The sequence below is a fragment of the Panulirus ornatus genome, chromosome 17 (genome assembly GCF_036320965.1).
Source record: "Panulirus ornatus isolate Po-2019 chromosome 17, ASM3632096v1, whole genome shotgun sequence".
Classification (NCBI taxonomy): Eukaryota; Metazoa; Arthropoda; class Malacostraca; order Decapoda; family Palinuridae; genus Panulirus; species Panulirus ornatus.
In genome coordinates, this window is record NC_092240.1 from 4,761,681 (window position 1) to 4,783,799 (window position 22,119).

Here is a 22,119-nt window from a genome sequence, read left to right on the forward strand (position 1 = left end):
GCTCCGGTCATTATTAATGTACATCTTCGAGCAGCAGTGATGGGCCCAGGCGCGAGCCCTGAGGCACGCCGCTGGTGGACCCCAGCACAGGCAGACACCTGGCGATTTTGAAACGACAGTTGTGGCTGCGACAGGAGCGGGAAGCCCCCATGATTGTGTCGCCACAAGAGTCGTTATTCGTAACACTCAAAGTTTCCCCTTGTCTAGCGTTACACGCTTGCCCTGGCCAGCGGTAGTATTTTATAGGTACTCGTAGGTAGATATGTAGGTACTCGTAGGTAGGTAGACAGGTAGGTACTGGTAGGTAGGTAGGGTAGGTACGGATATGCGCAAGACGCATATGTGCTTGGGGGAACTTGCAACTCGCCGGGTCCTGTGAACGCTGCGTTACAGCGGGAGGGGGAGGTGTGTGTGTGTGGCGTGGTGACGCGCCCATGTAATCCTCCGCTCAGCACTTGACCAAACACTCGCCGCTCGGCCGCCCGTCCTGAAGGGAACCTCTCGAACTCCTGTTGTATCAGGGACCAGAACGCTGGGCCCTGTTTGCTCTAGACTCGTCCAGCAGGTTTACTGGAGGTAAAAAAAGAAAATAAGAATATGAAATTGGTTTTGAAATGATCAGAGATGATATTGTCGATTGTCTAAGGTCCGAATGATCGACAGGTAAGGTACTTCTCTCTTCTGGCACCACTTGTCGACGGCGTTTAAGTGGTCAGGACTGATAATGATGCTGATGAAGAACATGTAAGAATATATTAGCGATGTTATGTATGTTCCTACGTTGCATTATATGATCCGGAGCGTTTTTTTTTTCTTTTTTTTCCTGCCGAAATATGGGATGGCTCAGCCTGGCCAATCCATGCAATTACCTATTTCGTATTGCTGGCGGTGAATATGTCATGCGTTGCCTCAGGCGAACACACAGTCGGCTGAGTGTGTGTTCCATTCTTGCCCCTGGATGGAGTAGGGTGATCAGGTCGCCGAAAACCGGGAAGAAAATTACAGTCCAATCATGGACGACTTGTGAATGGTATGATAACTTCCACTGAAAAAAAAGAGAAAATCTGATGATCAATCAAAATTTGATCACTTGAAAAAATTTTGGGTTTATTACTAGTCTACTCCGTTGATCATGGTAGACGCAGGAGTTGATCATGATAGACGGAGGAGTTGATCATGATAGACGGAGGAGTTGATCATGATAGACGGAGGAGTTGATCATAATAGACGGAGGAATTGATCATAATAGACGGAGGAGTTGATCATTGAGCATGATAGACGGAGGAGTTGGTCATGATAGACGGAGGAGTTGATCATTGAGCATGATAGACGGAGGAGTTGATCATAATAGACGGAGGAGTTGATCATTGAGCATGATAGACGGAGGAGTTGATCATTGAGCATGATGGACGGAGGAGTATACGGAGGCATTGTGAAGTGCTGTGTGGTGAAATACCTACAGCTTGACGAGGAAGTGTGAGTATATGGTTGGCGTGTTCTCTCATCTGTGGCAGTACTGAGGTTGCTCATCTCTGTTCAGGTGTGGATTGCTACAGTACCGTGCACGGTGGCTACGTTACGTTTGGCACCCCCTTGATGCACGACGGTACGACCTTGTGGGCAGGATGGCCTGACGCGCGACCTGAACCATGCTCAGTGTTTCGTACCGTCCTGCTGCAGAGAGGTCGTCGCGCCTCCGCCGTCGTGTTCAAGGGTCGTACTGCTGATCTTATGAAAAGATTAGGGTGTTCTTTCGTTGGCCTTGTTACGTTACTTAAAAGATATTCGCCTGCTGTACCGCTAGTGTACCGTCATGGTCGTGCGGTACGTGTACCGCGGTGTTCTCTCGGTACACAAGCCATGGAGGTACCTTGGTCTGCCCGCCTGGTGGGTGTGCATGCACTGAGCAGCCCCAAATACCGTTTTCTATTCCACCTGTAATTAATTACCCTAATAAAAAAAAGAAAAAGACACCAGCAGCCTAATGGAAAATTTACGAGTATGGCGCCTGGTACACTGTGCCAGGATGAACCATTAGGTTGACATGTTTACTCCTGATATGCGACTGTGAATCATGTTACACACAGACGGGGGTCTGCAGGGGGCTTTTGCCTCGCGTGTACTTCTGGGCCACGATCGACTGCCTTAATAAAGCTCAAGTAGGACTTTGCCATAGATGGATGAGGTGTCTGGAGCAGCGTGTGTGTGTGTGTATGTGTGTGTGTGTGTGTGTGTGTGTGTGTTACTGGACTCTGCCCGCGAGAGGTTGCACCGCGAGTGAAAAGACCCCTTTGGCGAGGCTGTATCACTGGGAGTAGCCTCGTCAAAAGACTCCTCGCTCCAAAGGAGTACACATTTCCCTGCTGTTGCAAGGGCGTGCGCCTGGGCTGCAGGAGCCTTTGTGAAGGAAACATGGGCAAGATCAGGACTCTTGCAGAAAGAGGTCCTCGGGTAAGTATAATTCTTACTTGATCGCCATTTCTCGCATCATCGAAGTAACGTCAGAAACACGGAGGAAAGCCGCATTCGCTCACATGTATTCTCTAGGTGTCATGTGCGCAGAAACCACAGCTCCTTATCCACAACCAGACCCCACAGACCTTTCCATGTTTTCCCCCCCATCCACTTAACATTCCCTGGTTCAGTCCATTGACAGCTCGTCGCCCCTTGTATACCACATCGTTCCAAGTCGCTCTATCCCGTGCCCACTTTTCATCCTCTAGGTTAAGTACTTGTAAGGTAATAATGGAACCCACGAAGAGACCCGAGAATGGGGCAGAATTGACTAAACAAAAACACACTAGAACGAGACCAGAAAATCCAAAACTGATACAAAGATGAGCGTCAAAGGGACACATAGATACAAGATCGAGGGCCAGTAATTCAGACGCTGCCTGGAACAGCGTGAAGGCCTACAGCTTTACAGTCGTTCTATTGCTGGAGAGGCCCTTCCTGCTGGCTACCACAGGTCACCAACTGCTGTGTTCGTGGGAGTGTAGAGCGTCGGGGGTTGGTCGTGGAACACGCCTGAAGGAAGTTTGACCCGGGCCTCTTGTCTGGACCGGCTGAGACAGAGGCCCCGGGAGACGTCGGGTGGAAGCCGTACCCGGCGGCCCTCTGTCTCGACAGGCAAGAGACAGAGGCCTCCTGAGTTCTCGATTTAGCGCAGACATCGATGGCCATAAGGAGTGCCCCAGGACTCTGGTCTGTGACTGTACACACGAACGAGAATTTCTCGTAACGGTCGGGAATTTATTATTTCGATTAAGAGTGAATAGATTAAAGCGTTTGCTTTGCATAAGTATTATACTATAGCGTGTTCTGCCACGGCGCTGTGAAAATAATCCGGGCATTCTCCAAGCTCCAGAATTATTATTTTTTTTTCCCGTATCTGCCGAGTATAATATTCTCCTCATGAAGTTATCTGTTTAAGAGAGGGCGCGTGCTGGCCCTATGCTCATGACAAAGAAGGCCAATTTAATCCCAGGGATTGCGTTTGCTGCATTTGAGTGCCTCTGAGACCCCCACGGACCGCCGCGCATCCCGCGAGCAAAACTGCAAATGAGGAGGAGGGTATCGCCTGTGTGGCTCCCCCTCCTCCTCCTCACTACCGTTCATTATGTCGTCTCTAGCACCGCCATGATCACCTGGTGATGTGAGGCGGGAGACTGGACCCGGGGCGGAGGCGGAGGCGGAGGTGGTGAGAGGGCCGTGGCGGGGTGAGGCAAGGTCTCGTACAACGCTGTGATGTACTGTATCGCCAGGTCACACGTGGAGTAATATTTCTTTTTTTGGAGGATAGATGATTTACGTAAATAGATAAGTAGACTCTCTCTCTCTCTCTCTCTCTCTCTCTCTCTCTCTCTCTCTCTCTCTCTCTCTCTCCAAGTTTAGTTACGTGGAGGCTACACCTTCACAATATACTTGTGTATCAGTGAAGGAATAAACATGATCGGGAGATGAGCAGTTCTGTGTTAAGAGTTTCTTCCTGGCTCTGCAGGAGGACCCATGTCATCGGGTACCCTCTCCCCTCATTACCACCACTAACTCGATATCCGACGTAGAATTTCGGGTCTGAAATTAGCAAGACTTTCCCCCCCCCCCCCTGGAGTAGCCTTGGGTGACCCTGAACCATCGGGTTGTGGTCTGAAAGGGGAGGGGTCAGATGTACTGTTTCTGAAGCCGTGTAGGGTTCTTTTTTTCGATTCAAGGGAGAATATTACTATACAGTGTTTTGGGAACCAATCCAAAAGCAGGAGGTTTTGTGCCCTTGAATGGCGGGGGGAAAGACTTGTGTCGAAGTAAAATCACATTCATTCACGGCGTTGTCAGACCTGACCCAGATACGAACGAAGGGAGACTGGCGATGGGAAGTGTTTGGGTATGACGAGGGAAGCTAGGTATTTCCGTCAAGTGTTGGCACAAAACCGTATCAGAAATCCAGTTTTTATGACCGATATCCGCGCGATTCTGTCTTTAACATCACTGAGTTCTTTCTTAGATCCTTACGTGGTGTTGTAAGGCGCTTCTCCCGGTGTGTGTGTGTGTGTGTGTGTTGTGTCCATCTGTGGGAAGGTGATGTCAACCCTCCCCCCCCCCAGGCTATACATAGAGGGGTCGCCCCTCAAGGTATCTCTCTGGCCTCTTGGCCTGCCCCGAGCACCTTGGCCTTCACTCCCTCCCATGTTACGCCTCTGGTCACTGTCATGGCTGACCGCTACCACACACACACACACACACACACACACACACACACACACAAAGGTGATGTGTACATATCTTGTAAGCTTTCTTTTCATGACCATATATTAACTTTCGGCACGTTGCTCCCTCAAGCCGTCTGTTGAGCCGGAGGGAGTGGTGGGTGGGTGGGAAGGTGCCTTCCTGCTTTACTATCCTATCATGACCGCGGATAACCTCGTCATGAACCATCGGGTCTCCTGTGATCTCTCCTTCCCATGTACAGCATATGTAAGTGGCAGCGAGGCCTCTGGGTCGTCTCCAAATATATATATATATATATATATATATATATATATATATATATATATATATATATATATATATATATATATATATATATATATGTTCCTTAATTTCTTATCAGTAGGTAATGGCGGGCTTGCGAGGGTTATTTGCCAGAAACGTCCAGCTGGAAAAGTAGTAGTGATATGATGAGTTTATTAATATCTTGAATGATAGCAAGGAGAAACGTTTGATATATCTAATAAGATTTGTGCATATGGCGCTGGGTAGGGGACAGGTTCCTCTCCTGTGATATATTGATTAAGATCTGGTGGATAGGACACAGGATGGGGGATAGGTTCCTCTCCTGTGATGTCTTCTTAAGGTTCAGGGACACGACAAATGTTCTTCTCCTGTGTTACCTCATTTGATTGAGAGAGTTAGAGATGAGGTTCCTCGCCTAGAGTTAGAGATGAGGTTCCTCGCCTAGAGTTAGAGATGAGGTTCCTCGCCTAGAGTTAGAGATGAGGTTCCTCGCCTAGAGTTAGAGGTGAGGTTCCTCGCCTAGAGTTAGAGATGAGGTTCCTCGCCTATAATACCTTTTATTTTTCTAAACCTTTGGGGACGGGACGCACATCCCTCTGTACAGAATGGGACACACGTTGTCCCACAATCATATCTTGATTAAGACACGGGGTAGGACACGGGTTCCACACTGCGATATCTTGATTAACACAGACGCCAGGAATTTTGAATATTCATAGTGGCGCGTTGTACTCTCCCAGGACTTGCCATCTGTGCCTCCATGAAGGAGGTCATCCCTGAACACACCTGCGCCTGGTGGTGCTCCTCGCCCCCCCCCCCCTCGCCCTTCCTCTCCCAGCACTCGGCCCCTCGCCCTTCCTCCCCCAGCACTCGGCCCCCTTTTCGCCCTTCCTCCCCCAGCACTCGGCCCCTTGCCCTTCCTCCCCCAGCGCTGGCCCCCCTCGCCCTTCCTTCCCAGCACTCGCCCCCTTCTCGCCCTTCCTCCCCCAGCACTCGGCCCCCTCGCCCTTCCTCACCCAGCACTCGGCCCCCTCGCCCTTCCTCCCCTGCACTCGGCCCCTCGCCCTTCCTCACCCAGCACTCGACCCCCTCGCCCTTCCTCACCCAGCACTCGGCCCCCTCGCCCTCCCTCCCCCAGCACTCGGCCCCTCGCCCTTCTTCCCCCAGCACTCGGCCCCCTCGCCCTTCCTCCCCCAGCACTCGGCCCCCTCGCCCTTCCTCCGCCAGCATTCGGCCCCTCGCCCTTCCTCACCCAGCACTCGGCCCCCTCGCCCTCCCTCCCCCAGCACTCGGCCCCTCGCCCTTCCTCCCCCAGCACTCGGCCCCCTCGCCCTTCCTCCCCCAGCACTCGGCCCCCTCGCCCTTCCTCCGCCAGCATTCGGCCCCTCGCCCTTCCTCCCCCAGCACTCGGCCTTGGAAAGTGTTCGGTGTTCAGGTCGACGTTTCCAGGGGCGGTCAGTCAGTGGGCAGGCCTCATCCCTCCTGAGTTATTGACGACACGACGGCCGGAGCCGCCTGGCGGTGTGTGTATATATACGTAGGGAGAGAGAGAGAGAGAGAGAGAGAGAGAGAGAGAGAGAGAGAGAGAGAGAGAGAGAGAGAGAGAGAGAGAGCGTCAGAAATACCAAATATCACATGGAAAACATACCTCACGTTTCCGCTCTGCTTCCGGATGAGCCTCCAAACCTGTTCGGCGTCGAGGGGGAATATATATATATTTTTTTCTCCTGTTCTGTTTGGAAGAGTGAGATTGGGGCCTCGCCCCTTCCACCCCTCTCTCTCTCTCTCTCTCTCTCTCTCTCTCTCTCTCTCTCTCTCTCTCTCTCTCTCTCGGGCGGGGCCTCTGAGGTCTGAACTGTTTGCTCTGGTCACCACATCTGGTGGTGAAGAATGCTTTTGTTGTTGATGTTGTTGTTGTTGTTGTTGTTGTTCCTGTGGTTATGGATATTATTCCGCCGTTGACCTCGGCCGGTTCAGTTGGCTTGGCTCGACCTCAGAGTTCGTCTGAACTTCGGTAGATAACGTGAGTGAGAGAGTCCATGTTGATTTACATACGTGTTCAGAATTTGCTTTTATAATCTTTTTTTTATGTCGCGTCAAGAGTTGCGGAGAATATGACCACAAGAAGAAGAAGAAGAAGAAGAGGAAGAAGAAGAAGAAGAAGAGGAAGAAGAAGAAGAAGAAGAAGAAGAAGAAGAATAGGAAGAAGAAGAAGAAGAAGAAGAAGAAGAGGAAGAAGAAGAAGAGGAAGAAGAAGAAGAAGAAGAAGAGAAGAAGAAGAAGAGGAAGAAGAAGAAGAAGAAGAAGAAGAAGAAGAAGAAGAAGAAGAAGAAGAAGAGGAAGAAGAAGAAGAAGAGGAAGAAGAAGAAGAAGAAGAAGAGGAAGAAGAAGAAGAAGAAGAGGAAGAAGAAGAAGAAGAAGAGGAAGAAGAAGAAGAAGAAGAAGAAGAAGAAGAAGAAGAGGAAGAAGAAGAAGAAGAAGAAGAAGAAGAGGAAGAAGAAGAAGAAGAAGAAGAAGAAGAAGACGAAATAGGTTGCAAAGAATATGACCAGAAGGAGAGGTACGTCCTCGTCTGAGAAAATGAATGGCAGTAGACACGGTACCCCATCTTACCTCATGGTCTCTCCCCATAGGTTACGTCTGTCTCTTCCCCCCTCCCCGAAGTCCCTGGCTAATGAAATGCCATACACAGTTAGGCTGAGCCATTAAGAGGCACTGTTAGGAATGTCTTACAGTGGCTATGGCGTCCAACGTTTGTTTATCTGGTTTTATCCTCTGCTTTCTCCTCAGGTCCAGCTCGTTGTGAGGGCCATTACGTCGACCATTTGTGTGGTCGGAGTTTCTGTTTTTCATGGGTATGACGGTCCACTAGGGGCCGTGCGCCTCCACACATAACCCATGATGGGGGCTATGCGGCCACTCCTCAGGGGCATGACCCATGTTGGGGGCTATGCGGCCACTCCTCAGGGGCATGACCCATGTTGGGGGCTATGTGGCCACTCCTCAGGGGCATGACCCATGTTGGGGGCTATGATGCCACTCCTCAGGGGCATGACCCATGTTGGGGGCTATGTGGCGGCTCCTCAGGGGCATGACCCATGTTAGGGGCGGTGCGGCGGCTCCTCAGGGGCATGACCCATGTTAGGGGCGGTGCGGCGGCTCCTCAGGGGCATGGCTCATGACAGGGGTCGGTGTGAGGCCTCCTCCTCCTCCTCCTGCTGCTCCCCGCTCCTGCAGTATTAACGGCCGGGTCTGTGTCGCAGTTAGTTTTACTGTTGCCTCCTTGGACGATTTCGGGTCTGCCAGAACACTGGTTTATGTATGATTCTCTTTTCCTTTATTCCGTTTCGTATGACTGATTCAGTTTTGTGCTGTGAAGGTACGGAGAAAAAATGTGTATTTTTGTCGACTAGAATTTCCGTTTATACCCGCGCCACAAAAGTTGCAGGGATGTATTTTTAAAATTTGGTGTGTGTGTGTGTGTGTGTGTGTGTGTGTGTGTGTTGCAGACGTGTGAAGCTGTGGTCCCAAGGCTACACCCACGTAAGGCTGTAAACCTCATCCATCACGAGCTAGAGCCAGAACACGTGCCTCTTTTGCCCACGTGTTGCACACGCTGTGCGCTTCATCTGACACCTATCACAAGTTCTTCCTTTCACGTGTTGTAGTTGCCACATCAGTGCAGACGTCTGCCACATCCAGCACGTGCCACGCATCGTGCCTGCCACGTGTTGCATTTCCCAGATGACGCAGCTGCCAGGACCTGCATTTACTTGATGTTGCAACACTGCCACCTGTTGCAGCTGTCACCCGCTGCATTTCCCCGTGTTTCGTCTGCTGCGTCTGGCATCTTCCGTCCGCTGAACCAGCCACACATCCTACAGTACGCGCCGCTTGGCTGTACCCGCTCTAACCCCCCTCATCTCCTCCAGCACGTCATCGGTACTTGACGCAGGGTTCGTTTATAATGTGCCACTTACGGCGCCTGGATTCCATCTTTCTCAGCCCGCGCCCTTCCTGTGCTGTGTTGGCACGTGACACACGTGGCAGGAGAGTCGTCCTCACGTGCAGCCCGCGCCCTTCCTGTGCTGTGTTGGCACGTGACACACGTGGTAGGAGAGTCGTCCCCACGTGCAGCCCGCGACCTTCCTCCGCTGCGTTGTGACGTAAACACACGCGGCAGGAGGATCATCCCAGGAGGTCTGTCTGCAGGTTGATTAAACATGTGTTCCAGTAGGGAGCGAGGGAGTCCCACACCCTCAGGTATCCCCCACCTGCTGTACCTTCTCTCGTAACACACGACCTTGATAAGCTTATGTAAAGTGTCCACGTTTGCAGCTCTGTCTTCCAGCTTATCCCATTCATCCACTACTCTTATATCATCATGACACATATTTGCAGGTTTTTCTGACGAGTTTCTTGCGTATTTTCACATCTGTATCTTTATCGCTCACTGTCTTGAAACTGTTGACGTGATCAGACTGGTTTAATCACTGTAACTCGGCTGTTTTGATTTTGGTGCCATCTTTGACACCCTTCTTTAGACCTTCTGTGTTTGTGCTTCTTTCAAAGACATTGACCAAACATGAGAAGCATATTCTTGCCTTGTATGGGGTTCTTTATCTATGCACTTGAATGCGAATACAATATCTGCCAGCAGACAGTGAGTGTTCTACACAGGTTGAAGCCTCTGGGTCATGTTAAGCACAGGGTCGATGGCAAATACTTTTTCACACACGGATCTCAACGGCTCATTTCTTAATGATATTCGTAGCGAGGCCTTCCCCTGCGTTCTCCCATCACTTCGTTGTTACCTGGGTTGGATTTCATCGTCCATGTACCAGACCAGCTATGGAGTTCGTGTAAGTTCCCTTGCATGTTGACTGCCATCTTTACTCTCGAGTTCAGTACCTTTGATGTGTCATTTAGACATCAAAACGACCATTTGCCTCCGGAGCGAGGCTTGCGGCAACCCATTATATCACCTCTCGTAAAGCTGGTCGGGTGTTGTTCCGCCTATGTCCTTGCCACACAGCGCGAGCTTATTGACATTTCATTGAACATCTCTCTCATTCTGAACCTTCCCCTTCCGTATGTGCAGCTACAGGTTCCTGTGTTCCTTCTCCTTCACCGTAAAATTCACAAGACCTTCCATGATAAAGAATGTACATATATCATGGTTCTAGAAACCCATATTGCCAGTTGGTGTTCCCAGAGAAATCCTCAGTTCTGTGTAGTTTCTCCTTATGGTTGACCACACGATAGTAACGAGGCTGAGTGGTGGTGTGGTTCACGTACACGGGTCCTTGGTGGTGTGGTTCACGTGCACGGGTCCTTGGTGGTGTGGTTCACGTGCACGGGTCCTTGGTGGTGTGGTTCACGTGCACGGGTCCTTGGTGGTGTGGTTCACGTACACGGGTCCTTGGTGGTGTGGTTCACGTGCACGGGTCCTTGGTGGTGTGGTTCACGTACACGGGTCCTTGGTGGTGTGGTTCACGTGCACGGGTCCTTGGTGGTGTGGTTCACGTGCACGGGTCCTTGGTGGTTTGGTTCACGTGCATGGGTCCTTGGTGGTGTGGTTCACGTGTACGGGTCCTTGGTGGTGTGGTTCACGTGCACGGGTCCTTGGTGGTGTGGTTCACGTGCACGGGTCCTTGGTGGTGTGGTTCACGTGCACGGGTCCTTGGTGGTGTGGTCCACGTGCACGGGTCCTTGGTGGTGTGGTTCACGTGCATGGGTCCTTGGTGGTGTGGTTCACGTGTACGGGTCCTTGGTGGTGTGGTCCACGTGCACGGGTCCTTGGTGGTGTGGTTCACGTGCACGGGTCCTTGGTGGTGTGGTTCACGTGCACAGGTAGTGTGGGCGTATACATGTGTCACTGGTGGTGTGGGCATGTTTATACTCAGTGGTGGACTGGGTACATGCAAGTGTCAGTGGTCCCGTGCTTGTGTCAGTGGTAATGTAAGCACATGCATGTGTCGGTTGTGGTGTGTGCTTGTGCATGTGTCAGACAGGTGGTGTAGGGCACGTGCAGGTGTCAGTGGTGAATGGGGGCACTTGAATATGCCATTGGAGGAGTGGGCACGTGCGTGTCCCCATAGGTGGAATGGGCACATGCATGTATCAAGTATGGTGGTGTGGGGCTGTGCACGAACCACAGGTGGCGTGGATGGGAGCACAGTGCACCTCGCACGTTCTCCACCACTCACCAGACTCGAGTATCAGTAGAGGAATGTGTGAACGTAGAGCAGATCAAAGCGTGTGCACATTCACATACACATACGCGAGGGCGGGAGGGCGGAAGATGGCTGACACCCTCGCTCAACTGATGATCCTTTAGCTCAAAACGTCTGCCTGGTACTCGTTCAGGCAGCCATGAAATCGTTCCGTAATTCATTCTACACCGCCGCCCTCTAGAGGCAGTCGCCTGCTCGTGTTTGTACCGACCCTCTGTGACGCACATTAAATGTGACGTGAGGATGGCAACACCGTGACAGCCAGCCGGGCGTCAAGCAGTCTTCTGGTTGGCCAATTTTTGAATTTCACGGCAAAATTGTCGGGTGGCAGCGAGTCCCAACATATACTTCGTGCGCTCTTAACTTCTTATTGATAAGATTAAAAGATAAAAGAAGATTGATAGTGAGAAAAGATAGTATTAATTTATTGTTGTTGTTTTTTTTTGTACAGTAAACTATCATGCAGAACTTTTACTTTCGGAATATTCCTAAGTTCTGGAAGGTCTGTGGCGAGGGAAGGCCGAGCCGCCCTTCCCGGCCTTGGCCGCTGTTTTGCCGCCTTTGTTTTACCCCGGGTAACTTTGCCAAGTGGAAGTGGCATTTCTCGGGCTACGTGTCTCGCTGTTTTATCTGACACCCACCACCCACAACCCCCACCAACTTCCTTCACTTAAGTTACCAACAAGAAATCCTCGAAGACCTTTTGGAGGGGAAAAAGAAAGAGAAGAACACGGTGTCCATTATGGTCGAGTCCGTCAGTAGGAGGCGACGGCCCTCACTGCCGCCTGTTGTGTTTGCTCGGATCTTTTTATTCCCTTCGCATGACTTCATTGGTCCTAAAAGCGTGGTGCAGCAGCAGCAGCAGCAGTATGCCGGGCAGTGTGGTGGTGGCCTTGCGGGCCTGGTAGTATTGTGGTGGCAGTGGTGGTGTTGGTAGTGGTGGGCCGGCTCCTAGTGCTATAGCTACTGGCGGTGGGTGAGACGAGGCGTCCTACTCGCCCGCCTGGGAGTATATACCGTACACACATACACACACACACACAGACAGATACGGTCTTCGAGCACCCACCACGATCTCCTCTCCAACGCCCAACTCTCGTCGTGACTGTATACTATTCTAAATATTCAGCGGTGAGTTTTATGAGTATAATATATATATATATATATATATATATATATATATATATATATATATATATATATATATATATATATATATTTACAGTTGTTGGTTTGTAATCCGTAGATACTTTTAAGCATTGTCATATTATTATTTCTCTGGTACTCCGTATGGTAAACCTCAGTTAAAGGCAGTGTGATTATTTATGGTTCTTAGAAGCGAGAATCACACGAGAATAGAGCTGTCGGCTTAAAAATGAATAAATAAATAAATAAAAATAATGGGGTCTGCGTACCCGACGGTCGACAGTTACTGATAACTGGACAAACTAAACTGCTTCCCACTTCCGTCCACAGTAAAGATAAACCTCAGTACTCCGTTGTTTTGCTCTCTCTCTCTCTCTCTCTCTCTCTCTCTCTCTCTCTCTCTCTCTCTCTCTCTCTCTCTCTCAAAGTCAACATAGTTGATATATTTTGCACAAGTATTTATAAGAATGACCTTGTCATGCGGCTTTCCCAGAAGTATTAGTGTCGCATGTTGATATATATATATATATATATATATATATATATATATATATATATATATATAGATAGATAGATAGATAGATAGATAGATAGATGATTGTTAGAATAGTTAAACATAACTTGTTTCATATATTTTCCGCTTATTATATATGTAGCCCAAGTTAGATTGAACACAAAATATTACAATTTGTATCACGAACTAAACCCAGTTTAGATACAAAGCTCTTGGTGTATCTAGCTACAATCGTTAGCTTTAATATTTAACTCCAGCATAACTCTTACGCAATATGATTTCATAAATAGATTTATTACGAGCCAGTGCGTGCCCAACCTTGAGAATTGTGGTCATATTTTTTTTTTCTTTCTTCTTCTTTTGTCATCCTTGTTGAGGAAAGATAAATGTGCTGTGTTGACGAGCCAACAAGCTGATTCACGGAACTGAGAATTTTACTCTTGTTTGGGTCGTCTGTCTTGACAGACTTAGGCTTATTGAACTTATAAATGGATGATGAAGGTTAAAGGGGTGTGTGATTCCCTACAGGTTGTCAGAATTATACAAAGGGGGGTTTTGAGAACTACGCTGCCAGCAGCTAGATTTATTCAAGGCTAAATCAAGTATGATTTGACATCGCCGTGGATACAGACAAACTCGTCGTCGGCAAACGTTTTGCGTAGACTCAGGCAAAGTGATTCGTCATCAAGCATTACGTTGAGGTACAGAAGGATTTAACCAATCAGGGTGGTTGGGAGTCAGACCACAGATACGTCATCAAGAATGACGTTGAGGTACAGAAGGTTTTAACCAATCAGGGTGGTTGAGAGTCAGACCACAGATACGTCATCAAGAATTACGTTGAGGTACAGAAAGATTTAACCAATCAGGGTGGTTGAGAGTCAGACCACAGATACTTCATCAAGAATTACGTTGAGGTACAGAAGGTTTTAACCAATCAGGGCGGTTGAGAGTCAGACCAAAGATTCGTTCATTAAACGTCAGATATCTCGCTTTAAGTCCATGGCTGACATTAGGCGCGTCATCCTGGATACAAGTATTTCACATAGGATCATCAATTATGTTTCTTTTTTTTATTCTAATCTTATAACACGAAACTCTGAGATGTTTATTCCAATTACCTTAAAAATAAATCCCCTTTTTTTGGAAGGGTTTCTTCTGGTGTTACTCCAGGACGACCTTTTTACAGGAATTCCTCCAGTCCCAAGGCTGTGCGCTACCTCCAGTGGCAGGGGAGTGTAGTCCCCTTTGGAGTGAGAGGTTCTCCGACGAGGCTGTAGACCCGTACGTCAACAAATGATGATGCAGCCTCGCCAAGGTGGGGGGGGGACCATTTTTTTTTTACTCGCGGTGTAACCACAGGCAGGCGGAGTCCGGTAACACCTGCAATGTCTTACGTAGCCACAAACCGCTTCGAAAGGATGCATTGGTCTGTTGCCTTTTTGTTTTCGTCCGTCTCCCGCTCTATGTGTACAGACTTGAATTACGTAGACTTAGCCGAAACGCAGGCTCTGTGGCAAAGGCTTACTATAACTCGTTGTGGGGGAACCAGCAAACTTTAACTGTTAGACGCAATATATATATATATATATATATATATATATATATATATATATATATATATATATATATATATATATATATACATTGGTGTCACGAGTGCAGCCTTGACGAGGGCGGCTACGATAAGCATCAGTAATCTGCAGGTGACGCTATCTCGCGGCGTGAGGCTCTTATGAAGGGTGACAGAGACACAAATATAGGGGAAGACGTGGGCGCGGCGCGGCGCGGCGGGGCGGGGCGGGGCGTTGGTTAGCTCCCTACACGGGGAAGGTTGGCAGGGTTATAGTAGGGATGGGGGGAAGGGAGGGGGAGGAGACCTTCTTGGTTACGTCATGGTGTCCATAGTAGTGATCCGGCGCAGCCCCTCCCTGCAGGTGTGGTCATCGCAAGCTTTCAGTTCGTCCTCGATAGAGTCCTTCCCTGTGGCGGCAAGCCCTCAGGTAACCCCCCCCCCCCTTGGGAACGACGGTACGACCCTCAACACGACGGTACGACCCTCGAACACGACGGTACGACCCTCGAGCACGACGGTGCGACCCTCGAGCACGACGGTACGACCCTCGAGCGCAACAGTAAGTCTTGGGTATGATAGTCAGGTCGGGGGCCAAGTCATCATTATCCAAGGGTCGTAAAGTCGTGCTCAATGGTCGTACCGTCATACTCAATGGTCGCACAGTCGTCCTCATTGGTCGCACCGTCGTGCCCAATGGTCGTACCGTCATACTCAATGGTCGCACAGTCGTCCTCATTGGTCGCACCGTCGTGCCCAATGGTCGTGCGTCGTGATCAATGATCGTACCGTCGCGCTTAATGGTCGTACCGTCGTGCTTAATGGTCGTACCGTCGTGCTGAGGGGGTTGAGGCCGTTCGGATACCGTGACGGCTCTTCTATCGAAGGTACCGGGCCAGCAGGAGCAGCAGTACCAGCAGTGGGCCGCTATTAGCACTGGTGGTGGTGGTGGTGGTAGTGGTGGTGGTTCGCTAGGCTTAAATAAGAACGGCCACAGCCTTGGCTTGGCTGCAGTGTCGCAGCGAAGGTATCGTCACCGATCGTTTTAAAATGCCGAACTGGTAGATACGAGTGGTGGCACCACAGCCACCTATCGTAACCTGGTGTGAGTTAGGATTGCTCAACTGCAGTGCACCAGACGGGGTTTCCCGGACAAAAGTTTTGAACTGCATAAACACACTCACTAAAAGTACCGAAATCAATGTAGTGTGTACACAATATCTCATAACCGGATGATTAAATATGGACCCAACCTTGTATCACAGGTACTGCGTACAGAGATCTGTAGCTAGGTTTTCAAGGTCGTGGGTCAAACGTCAAGGTCACACAAGGTCATGTGTACTAAGATTATTACTTTGAGACTATGTTCATTACATCTCATGACTGGTCCAAACTTTTAACATAGGTACAGCAGTTCTCACGGTCGGGTCAAAGGTCAGGATCGCTTACCTACCTAAATCCCAGTCAATGCCTGTGTGCACTTTATAAGTACGTAATTGGGTATGAGGTCAAACTTGTACACCCTACGTGTACTGCATGGAAAGCCCTAAGCTTGATCGAAATGTGTGGATCTGGGTCAAAGTCATGTGAAATTAGGTGCAAGTCAATGTTTGTGTACACAGTGGCTCAAGACCTAGTGAAGGGGTGTCGACCAGACTCGTTGTTGGACCGACATGGTCTTCAAAACTTCTACGTCAGATTAACTTCCCCGAGTGTTGAGGTCAAAGGTGAAGTTAACTCTGAAGGTGGCGTTCGTGAGGGAGGTATGAAGCCATGTGTAAGGGGGGGGGGGGGCGGAGTGTGGACCAAACACGTTTTCCAGGGTGTTTATCCATATCTGTACCTCTTTTTTAGAATGAGTAGTCACTTACTGATGCCAGTGTTGGGTGGACAGTTTTGACTTATTTTTTTGGTCTCTCTCTCTCTCTCTCTCTCTCTCTCTCTCTCTCTCTCTCTCTCAGTAAACACACACACACACGTGTATGTACTACACTCTCCATTCAGTGGCTGGGCAGATGTTGTGGTGGTCGTCATATGGCTGTAAATAACCATTCTCCGTCATGCTGGGGAGGTCGTCACGATCGTAAATATTTCCTTACTCCTTTTTTTTCTTCTTCTTGTGCTCAAGAAAGAGACAGCTTTTGTTGTGAGGCATAATCTGGGTTCGCCATCTGGCCCGCCCAGACACACGGTAAAAAATCTGTGGTTTCTCTCCCTCTCTTCCGGCCGCCATCATCATCATCCACCCCCTCCCTCCCTCCCTCCATACACACACACCTCACAGGCACCTCCACCTCCAGGGCGCCACACAGGTACTGTCGTCAGACACCTCCTCCATGACCCTCTTGAGGGCCCCCGAGACTTGCTCGTAAACTCAGGTAGTAAAGCACGGGAGAGAGAGAGAGAGAGAGAGAGAGAGAGAGAGAGAGAGAGAGAGAGAGAGAGAGAGAGAGAGAGAGAGAGTTGGGATAGTTCCTGAAGAAGGCTTTGTTGGGTCAGGTTGTCGAGGAGTGACGCGGGGTGCTCGGTACTGAGGCAGGACTTCAGTCACCGGTTGACTAGGTCATCATGGATGGGTTCGACGCGTGAAAAGAACATTATATATATATATATATATATATATATATATATATATATATATATATATATATATATATATACACACACACACACACACACGCATAAAGGTTAGGCTCACTGAGGTGGTGCTGTGAAGCAACGGAGGGGAGTGGTGGAGGAGAGGAGTTAGGTGATGTCAGAGAGGGTATAGTGTGTGAGGGAGGTGGTACAGCTGGTCAGGCAGCAACACTGGAGGCAGAGAATGAACCAGTGTTGGCACGGAGCCGGGTGCCGGTCAGCCAGCCAGCCAACTGCCTCCTACTCTGGCCTCAACGTCTCCTGCGCCGACACCTGCTGCTGCTGCTGCACACACACGTCCTAGAACTTGCTAACCGTTTCCTTGTTTGACTGCATTTTGTATTTACACGATATTGATCAGAGGTACAGACGTGTCTTTTAACTTCAATAGGAGACTGATGTTGCAGAATTGTAATATCCAACTCACCCTCAATAGGCTGTTAAGCAGGCATGCCCTATACGTGAGGGTTAAGCTTGCTAGCTAGATCTCTCTCTCTCTCTCTCTCTCTCTCTATTTTGCTAGAGTAGGAGGGCCAGCGCGTAGCACTCACCGCAGAGTACAGCTACGTCATGTACCACCTGCAGGAGTACATGTTGGGGCTGTGGCGTGCGTTGAAGACAGGATGACGGTGATCGCTGGCTGGTGTTGGCTGGTGTCCGCCCGCAGCGTTGCCACCCCCGCCAGCTCTGGGTCTCATCTCCGGACTGGACCACTAGCGACATTTGGGAGGGTGTGTGTCCCCGACGTAATGAAGACACATGAATGGTGACTTTACGATACATTACATTGGTTTCTAATCTTCTGTGATCGGGAGAACTTTCAGGTTGATGAGGAGATGGAGCGGCGGGAGGGCGTGTTCCGTACGACGCCAGTATTCGGTCGGGTCGCGCTAAGTTGAGTACACTGTCGGGTGTCGGTTGTTAGGACGGTCATCAGTTAACGAGTTTTAATTTAAGTTTGTAATTGATTTTTTTTTTTAATTCTAATCTTCTTTTATTGTTGCGTGTGGCTTCCTGTTCTCGTTGTATGGCGTTGTTGTACACGAACCACGAGAATTTTGCTGGATGGACGTCCTCATGCCTCATCGTATTTAGTGAAATTAAAGTCTTGTGAAAACACACATACACACTCTCTCAGAGCCTGGCAACGCCTACTGAACTGCCAGGCAACCAAACGTTCGCTTGTTTCATTAGTTTGTTTGAAAATTTAACTTTGAGCGTCATTTATCCGCTAATCTTACTAATTCCGTGATTTATGTCGAGTTGACGATAGTTATGACGGCTATACGTTGTCGCATTTGTGAAGATTATGATCGCGGTGGAAAAAGAGAGAGAGAGAGAGAGAGAGAGAGCTTAGGATTCTGTTGACACAAAGAGCTCCCAGGGTCAGCCTGCAATGTGAGTAGTGGCGAATCACGTCCCCGAAGTCTTATCTTGACACACATCTCTAGAATAACAGTCTCGATTTTCTTGTCATAGTCGTCCGTGTATTTGTTTAGATGCGGAAATAAGACGAGTACTAATTTGTCATCCGTAACAACTACAGTAAAAGAATGGAGTGAATAAATGTTGCTTGCAGTTATGTGATTTCTCGATGGGTAAAATGGTGAGGGTGAGTCTGTTCCACCCACACGGGAGAGGGAGATCAGACGGGGGTGTGTTGTAGTAAGTCCAACTGAAGCTGGCCCTATATTACTGGGTCTCTATTACGAAGATATATAAATTACTTTGCGGTTTTGGCTCTCATGATTTCCCTTAGTTTTCAATCTTTATCTGCCATACTTTAGGCCTTCATAAGTTTGAATATCCTTGATCACCGTGTCCTTAACACGGCCTTAACAGTGATGCTTGGCTTTTGACCCTTAAGGTGTCAGGTCACAGGGCCAAGCTATCATACTACAAGTGATGGGGTCGTACTTAAAGGCATTATAACTGTGGTGGGAAAGCTAAGAACTGGCGGGAAACTTTGGACCAAAAACTGATCAAGAATTTACATTTGTTGTTGTTGAGGTGAAGAAGACGAAGACTTATCAAATACTGAGATATTCTGGTTCAAGAAATTGAACGTGGCCAACCTATTGGTTAAATATATTCAGTGGATAAATGATATACTCCTATATGCCTGCCTGGGGCACAGGCTTTAGTTATTATTTATTTGTTAACTCGTGATACTCTACCCTCTCCTGTAGCAAGGTGTAGTTACACACACACACACACACACACACACACACACACAGTCCTAAATGAACAATAGTATACCCGGATATTAAGTAAATGCACATTGATTATAGTGGGTTGTATGGTGGTGCAATGATGATTGAAGATACACTAGTCCGGTAGGGTCCAGCAGCCTCGTGATAGATTGATAGATTATCGTCCAGTACAGCTGTCCGTGCACCAGGCATATACTTCCCTCGAAGGACATGCTGGACGATCTAATATAATTAATGTAGGGACGTTCCACAACAACACAGTCTACCAGTGTTTGCTTTAAAGGTTTATTACACTTTGCATTTTATGTGGTCTGTGACTGGTCTGTGACTGGTTCTTCTGCTGATAACTCGTGGGTGACTGGTTCTTCTGTTGATAACTCGTGGTCTGTGACTGGTTCTTCTGTTGATAACTCGTGATCTGTTACTGGTTCTTCTGTCAATAACTCGTGATCTGTTACTGGTTCTTCTGTTAATAACTCGTGGTCTGTTACTGGATCTTCTGTTGATAACTCGTGGTCTGTTACTGGTTCTTCTGTTAACAACTCGTGATCTGTTACTGGTTCTTCTGTTAATAACTCGTGGTCTGTTACTGGTTCTTCTGTCGATAACTCGTGGTCTGTGACTGATTATTCTGTCAATAACGCGTCGCCTGTGACTGGTATTTCTGTCAATAATTGGTCGTCTGTGACTGGTTCTTCTGTCAATAACTGGTCTTCTGTTACAAGTTCTGTCAATAAGCCGTCACAGGCTATGTTGATTTTCCCAAACAGGACCAGAGTGTCTGGTGCATTAATAGTCTCAGAGCGCCGGTGATGGCGAATGGTTCTGTTATTACAGGATTTAATAATATTTGTGTAGACATTTATTGCAAAACTGGTTGATATATCCAGTTTTAATTGCTATTGATTATCAGCATCGAGCAGCAGGACCTCACTGTTCACTGGCGGTGGGTTAAAATCTGGTGGCCCAGGGTCAGTGTTGATGGGTCACAGGTGACAATGGTGCGATTGTGGTGTATATAGTGGTGTATATAGTAAAGCAAAAGACTCCTCCCTACCCACCGCTTTCCCCCGGGCATGCCATCTGCCAGGGAAACAGCCATGGGTGAAGGAGACCCACGTACTTTAGACAGAACAAATTCACATAGATATTTTTTTTTTCGAAAATAACGAATGGAAAACGTTCTGTAGCTTCTTAGTGAAGGAGAGGTCAATATGTATGTCTATTATATACCTGGTACTGTTATTGTAGAGGTATTCGCCTCGCCTCGTTATCAGTGCATTGATAATCTTTGACAGTGTCAAGTGGTGGCTTATTCCACTAGCCTACCACTTTACTGCTGCTGTGGGGTAATTTGAATCATGTCTTTATTACGTCTCCTTCCATGTAGCTTGGTACCGCCGCTATTGCTGGTCTGTATGTCTCTTACGTGAAGAAGATATTCCGAGTCACTTGAAGGAATTATTTAGTGTCTTGAAAACTCTAATTAGATGTGGAAGTTTTTCAGAGGAAAATCATTTTAGTTTGGAAAGTTTTTATAACATGTTTTATTACTTGACGATGGAATTAGTTTTGTTGTTGTTGTTGTTGTTGTTGTTGTTGTTGTTGATGTTTATGTTGCTCTTGGTGTTTGTTATAGTTTGTGTTTGTCTTTGATGAACTTTTTATGCGACCAGAGATGAACAGTGTATTCTCATTGTTCTCTGACTGAGGTCGTTCAAAGAGAGTAAATTTCGTGTCTTTTCTTCCTTTGTGTATCTGTCTATCCGTGAAGCCTAATATTGCTTATTGTATGCCGTCAGGTATTGGTGTTTATACCTGAAGTCATCACAGATTGTAAGTCCAAGGAGAATTAGCTTTTGCATCTGGTAATGACTCACAATGCCTTTTATAATCATGTCCAGCATTCTCGTCTTCAAAATACACATCTGTGCATTTCTAGGTTCAATTTTATGTACCAAGCTTCTGATTACAATGATTATTTCTCTGATTAGTTGTGAGGAAATATGTAGTCTTACTTTCTTTTTTTAGGTTTACTGTCTGCGGATTTTGAGAGTTGACTGGCCAGTCCTTATTTTTAGGTAAGCGATAAAGTTTGTACAGAATGAGGGTGTAGAACCGATCCTTGCAGCACCCCACTTGTCACGGAGGGCCAGACTCATAAACGTTCCCGTATTTGGTGTTGGTGGTGGTGGTGGGTCGGTGGGAGGAGTGGGGCATTACGATGGGACGCCGTCGACGGTGGTGGGCCAGGGTTCAGGGTGGGCTAGTATGGCTGGACACTGGTGGCGGTGATCATTGTTAGGGGTGGGTCACTTCGGGTGGGTGGTTGGGTGGATCACTCTTCTGTGGGTGGGTCAGTGTTGATGATGGGTCACTCTTCGGAGGAAGTGGGTCAGTGTTAGGGGTTGGGTCACTCTTTTGGAGGGAGTGGATCAGTGTTAGGGGTTGGGGTAGGTATGGTTGGGTGGGAAGGAGAAGCCCCCGCCCCGTGCTGCAGGTAACCGGACACCCCGGACGAGGACATCATCACGGGTTTTTATATCTCCGGCAGCCGGAGCAGCAGCAGCAGCGTCTCCTCCTCCTCACCACCACCGTAGCCGCACCTCTCGTTCCTCCTTCAGCAGGTTGTCCCGTAGCAGCAGCAGCGTCTCCTCCTCCTCACCACTAGCGTGGCCGCACCTCTCGTTCCTCCTTCGGCAGGTTGTCCCGTAGCAGCAGCAGCGCCTCCTCCTCACCACCACCAGCGTGGCCGCACCTCTCGTTCCTCCTTCGGCAGGTTGTCCCGTC

The 22,119-nt window shown here is 48.6% G+C and overlaps 1 protein-coding gene across 12 annotated transcripts in view; it reads left to right on the forward strand.

The window, feature by feature from the left end:
- Positions 1-12,161: 12,161 nt before the first annotated feature.
- Positions 12,162-22,119, forward strand: part of OtopLa (Otopetrin-like a) — a 620,636-nt gene continuing 610,678 nt past the window's right edge. For 9 of the 12 annotated variants that reach the window (XM_071671811.1, XM_071671822.1, XM_071671813.1 and 6 more), the window contains exon 1: positions 12,162-12,377. The gene's annotated coding sequence lies outside the window, so the exon portion shown is untranslated. The remainder of the gene's footprint in view (positions 12,378-22,119) is intronic. The other 3 variants (XM_071671815.1, XM_071671821.1, XM_071671820.1) reach the window with 1 other exon arrangement.